Source organism: Monodelphis domestica, chromosome 8 (assembly GCF_027887165.1).
Source record: "Monodelphis domestica isolate mMonDom1 chromosome 8, mMonDom1.pri, whole genome shotgun sequence".
In the NCBI taxonomy this organism is placed as follows: domain Eukaryota; kingdom Metazoa; phylum Chordata; class Mammalia; order Didelphimorphia; family Didelphidae; genus Monodelphis; species Monodelphis domestica.
Window position 1 is genome coordinate 48866433 of NC_077234.1, and position 5670 is coordinate 48872102.

The window sequence follows — 5670 nt, forward strand, 5'->3', positions numbered from 1 at the left end:
AGAAGAATCCTCCAAACTTGCACTTGCTCCTTATTCTCTGATATCAAACCCCAGAAAACACCTCCATCTGAATTTAGCCATACTCACCTTCCAAGGTTTTCAGGAGAGGTGAAGATTTTTCTGGAATGGGAGATGACAAGCTTCCAACCCCTAATCAATATGCCAACTCTGAGCCACAGGATGAGGAAGCTGCCACTCTACAGAGGAAGCTGCCACTCTATAGCCAAGCTGCTACTCCATCCTGTCAGCTCCAAAGAGGCTACTTTTACCAGCCCCTGGGCTTGTTCATCAGCCCTAAGGCTACATGATCAGCTTCCAGACTATTCCATCTGCTCTTAGATTATTATACCACCATAAACTGCTTCTTCTTCAAATAAAATTCTTTTACTTCAGGATTGAATGGAGTTTGAGTCTCCTGTTCTTGGGGCAAGACCCTGCTACAATCTTGGGTGTGTTTCTCCCACAATTTCTTATGGTTCAGTAGTATTCTTTTTTTTTTTAAGTATGTATATATTTGTTTGTTTTTTGAGTTGGAAAATTTTATTTAATTAATTTAGAATATTTTTCTATGGTTACTTGATTCATGTTCTTTTTCTCCCCTCCCCCCTCCCACCCTGTAGTCAATGAGCAATTCCACTGGGTTTTACATGTGTCATTGATCAAAACCTGTTTCCATATTATTAATATTTGCATTAGGGTGATCATTTAGAGTCTACACCCCCAATCTTATCCCCATCGACGCATGTTATCAAGCAGTTGTTTTTCTTCTGTGTTTCTACTCCCACAGTTCTTCCTCTGGATGTGGATAGCATCTTCCTCATAAGTCCCTCAGAATTGTCCTGGATCATTGAATTGCTGCTAGTAGGGAAGTCCATTACATTCAAATGTGCCACAGTGTATCCGTCTCTTTGTATAAGGTTCTCCTGGTTCTGCCTGGAGAACAATTTGGAACTGTGTTTGAAGGACTCTAAAACTGTGCATTCACTTTGATCCATCAATACCATTCCTAGGTCTGTATCCTAAAGATATTAAAAAGTAATGGAAAGGGATCTATTTGTATTAAAATATACATTGCAGGTCTTTTTTGCAGTATTCCATCACAATCATATTCCATAATTTGGCTAGCCATTCCCCAACTGGTGAGCATCTCTGTAAATTCCAGTTCTTTGCCACCACAAAGAAATCTGCTATAAATATTTTGGAATGGATGGATTCTTTTCCCCTTTCCCTGATCTCCTTGGGAAATAGACCCAGGAGGATATTGTTAGATCTAAGAGTATATGCAGTTTTATAATTTTCTAGGTATAATTTAAAATATTTTCCAAAGTGTTTGAATCAGTTCATAACACCCCCCAAAAGAATGTTAGTGTCACCAGTTCCCCACATCCCCTCAACATTTGTAATTTTGCTTTATTGTCATTTTAACCAATCTGATGGGTATAATATGATATCTCAGAGTCATTTTGGTTTGCATTTCTTTAATCAGTCATGATTTATTTTTTCTTTCAGTAGTGATTTAAAGCATTTTTTCATATACTTATATATGGCTTTGATTTCTTCATTTGAAAATTGCCTGTTTGTATCTTTTGCTTATTTAATAATTGGGGGATGGCTCTTATTCTTATACATTTGACAATGTTCTCCATATAGTTTACTATGAGATCTCTATACAAGAAGCTGTTAATGGATCCCCCACCCCAATTTTTTGCATTTCTTCTAATCTTGGCAATTTTTGTTTTATTTGTACAAAACCTTTCAATTTAATATAAACAAAATTATCTATTTTATATTTCACAATACTCTCCATCTCTTGTTAACTCATAAATTCATCTCCTATCCATAAATCTGATAGGCGATATGTTCCCGGTTCTTCTAATTTACTTATGATATCTCCTTTTATGACTAGATCATGTATCCATTTTGATCTTATCTATCTGAGGCCAAATTTGAACTCAGGACCTTTTAGGTCTGGGTCTCAATTCACTGAGCCTCCTAGCTTCCCCTCAAACAGTTTATTATTAAAGAAGAAAAGCCTAAAACTATCAAAGAAAATTTTCTTCCTGATAATATTGTCATCATTTGGAGACTTTTGAGTTAGTTTTTTTTCCTTTTCAGGATAAAGATCTGGGAATAACAAAAGTCAGAATACAGAAGCAATTGTCAAAATTGCATGAAGGCAGGGGGATGTTGCAAATCCAGATCTCATGAGCCATCTCAGTGTCCTGCCTTATAAATGTACAGCATCTTGAACAGATCCATAACTAGTGTGGGAAGGCAGGGCTTTGCCCCTGGTGCCAACACCTGGGAGAACTCATTTTTCCTCAGGAATCTTCTGGGTCCCAGTTTTCTGTCAATCCTGTATCACCCAGACTCCATCACTTCACCTTGTCTTGAGCCACCATACTGATTGATACATATGACAACTTCTACCCCTAGATGTCTACCTTCCCCTGTTACCACAATGATGTGATTGCACCTACCCAGGAAGCAGTCCAGAGCAAATCTATTTTAAAGTCAACACAATCTTAGTGTTGAGACCATACTACCTGGCTTAGAGACTTCACTCCTAGGGATGCCCAGGATGAGTGATGGTTATTGTATGTCAGCTTCAGGGTATCCTGGAATCTCTAACTGCCCCCTTTACTCTAGCTACATATCACTTGGTAACACCTAATCTTGATGGATCTCAGAATCCTGGTCTCTAATATCTCGGGATTGCCCTGGACCTCTCAGTTTCCTTCTAACTTCAAAGCTGGGATCCTAGTATCACAACTCCAAGGAATTTGACCCAAATGCAAAAATTCCTAGCATTTTCAACTCTGATTTTTGATGCCTTAAAACACAAACTAAAAATTTAATTAGCCTAGAGATCTCTAAAGTCCCTTCCAGCTCTTAAGAGCCTATAAAAATCCAGTGATGAGTCAATGAGTGGTTTGAGAAATTCTTAGCAAGAAAGGATTAATGGTGAAACCTCGTCACTCATTTTTCTGATTATCCCTCTTTCCAAAGCTTTCCTGAAAGCTTCACTAAGAACTCACAACCAAGGATTCAGATGCAGCTTCTCTTCATACCTTTTCTAGGCCTTTGAGACTAGTGAGAACCAGGCGTTTATTTATTCTTATTCAAATAGAATGAATCAAGCCACTTTGTTCCATTAGCGAAATATCTGTGGTCACTTGGCTGGGATTTATTTTAAACATATTTTTGTCATAAGAAAATATACTGATGTTCAGCCTGCTTCAGGAATCCTGCCCTTTCAATATAAGAGTATTGTGTTCTATTTAAGTATGCTACAATAGAATTTCCATAAGAGGTACCATGCCGATAATAATGTCACAGTTTGGGTCTAGACCACACAGAAAATCAGAACCATCATTGGCAGCATGCCAGACATTTTTTTCCCCTAGTATCTGAAATTAAATTATGTTTTTAGTAGGATGAACTTTTCATGGTTGATAGTCTCTGGTTACATCTGGCTTAAGGAAATTGGCACAGAGTAGGACCTGAAAACACTTCTTTTTAAATTTTATTTAACCCTTACATTCTGTCTTAATATCAGTTGTAAGACAGAAGAGTGGAAAGAGTTAGGCAATTGAGATTGAATGACTTTTCCAGGGTCACACAGCTAGTATGTGTCTGAGACCAGATTTGAACCCAGGTCCTTCCCCACTTCAAGCCTGGTTCTCAATCCACTGAACTATTTAGCTACCCCCAAAGAAATCTTCTAGAGGCTCCCAGAAGAAAAAGTGTTTTCACCAGGGAATGAAAACTGCTTAAACCAGTGTTTGCTGGCTGAGATTCCAAATTGGAGCTTAGTTAGTGTGCTTACTACTCCTTGCCAATTCTAGATAAGACACACTCTTTTCTAAATCATCTTTCTCTAAGTTTATTGATTGCTTTTCTTATTCTACACATTTCACAGTAACTCCACCTTCATTAGAATCTTCTTTGTAACAGAAAAAGTTAGGCCAAAAGTGACACCAACAGCATATATGACATTTTGTGCTCAAAGTCCCCCACTTCTTTATGACTGAGAAATAAATGCCATCATTTCCCCCCCCCCCCCAAGACCAAGCCTCACTGCTAAAATTAGTCTGAATGGGCTGCTTTTTACTTTACATTATCATAGTAATTAGGTATTATTCCCCCCTGCTTCTGCTTACTTTACTTTGCATCAGTTAACATAAAGCAATATTTCTTTACATTGATATATACAGTTTATTCAGGCATTTTTTCAAGAGGTTTGTATTCATTTGGTTTTACTTTTTTATTTTCACTTTTTTTACTAGCACAAAAACTACTCCTGTGAATATTATGGTTTACATCAGACCTTTCTGCCTTTGACTTCTTTAGGGTAAACATCCAACAGTAAGTAAAGAGTTAGCAGTTTAGGGACTTTCTTTAGTTCCAAATTCTTTTCTAGAAGTTGGATCAATTCACATTTCAGTCTACAGTGTACTACTAGTATGCCTATTTTTCCACAGCCCCTCCAGCATATACCATTCCTGCCTTTGTCAACTTAATGGCTAGAAAGTAAAACCTCAAGGCTTTTTTCGTTAGGGTTTAATTGGCATCATTAATAGTATTTTGTATAATTTTGTCCCATTCTTGTATGTCTCTTATTTCTAAGAATCACTTATGGAAAAGTCCATCCTGAAGATCAGTTGTTTATAGGGAAGGAATAAACTTGAAAAGTTTGGGACAACTGGAAGAAAAACTGGCACAAACATTATATCTAAGATGTAGAATTTCAATATGTAACATTTTAGCCCTCCCACACACATGCATCTTTTTTTTTCTTTACTATGGTATTTTCCCCTTCAGGATCATAAAACAGTCTCAAATCTCAGTGAAGATGTGGTTTTAAAGTGAAAACTCTATAGAATCTTTTTGGTACTTTTATGTGGCCAAGGGGCTCACAGTTAGACTGAATGTGGTTTCTTTTTCCCCATCTGAGTTCCCATAGTAAGAGAACATATTTAAACCTAACACAATAAAGGGAGTTGCCAGGCAGCGATTCTGCAGGACAGAATCTGAACTCTCTTTCTGGGGAGGAAATGAGAGGAATTGTGTTTTTATTGGTTTGACATTCATACAAGGTAATATTCATTATGACTTCAGTTCTGCTCTATCAATGCCCATCAGGGACTGTGACCACTGAGGCTGGAAACAGCAAGGTCACTTGTTCACAATTGTCCACAGTAAGCTTTCAATCCACTTCAAAAATCTTGTCAAATTGTGTTTTCTGGTTCTCTCTCTCCCTCTCCCTCTCCCTCTCCCTCTCCCTCTCTCTCTCTCTCTCTCTCTCTCTCTCTCTCTCTCTCTCTCTCTCTCTCTCTCTCTCTCTCTCTCTCTCCTCTCCTCTCTTTCTTCCTTTCTCTCTTTCTCTATCTTTCTGTCTCTCCCCCCTCTCCTCTCTCTTCCTCCTCTCTCTCTCCCTTTTCTCTCTCCCCCTCTTCTCTCTCTCTCTTCCTCCTTCCCTTCCTCTCCCTCCCTCCTTCCCCCCTCTCTCCTCTCTCTCACCTCTCCTTTATTCAGTTTCTGTATCTCTTTGCCTTTGTGTCTGCTTCTTTCCCTGCCTTTGTCTCTTTTTCCCTTCCCCACTGCAGCCCTGAAAGCAAAGCCACCTACAGTAGCCTGCATTTTTAGCTTATTCAACATCCCCTGGGA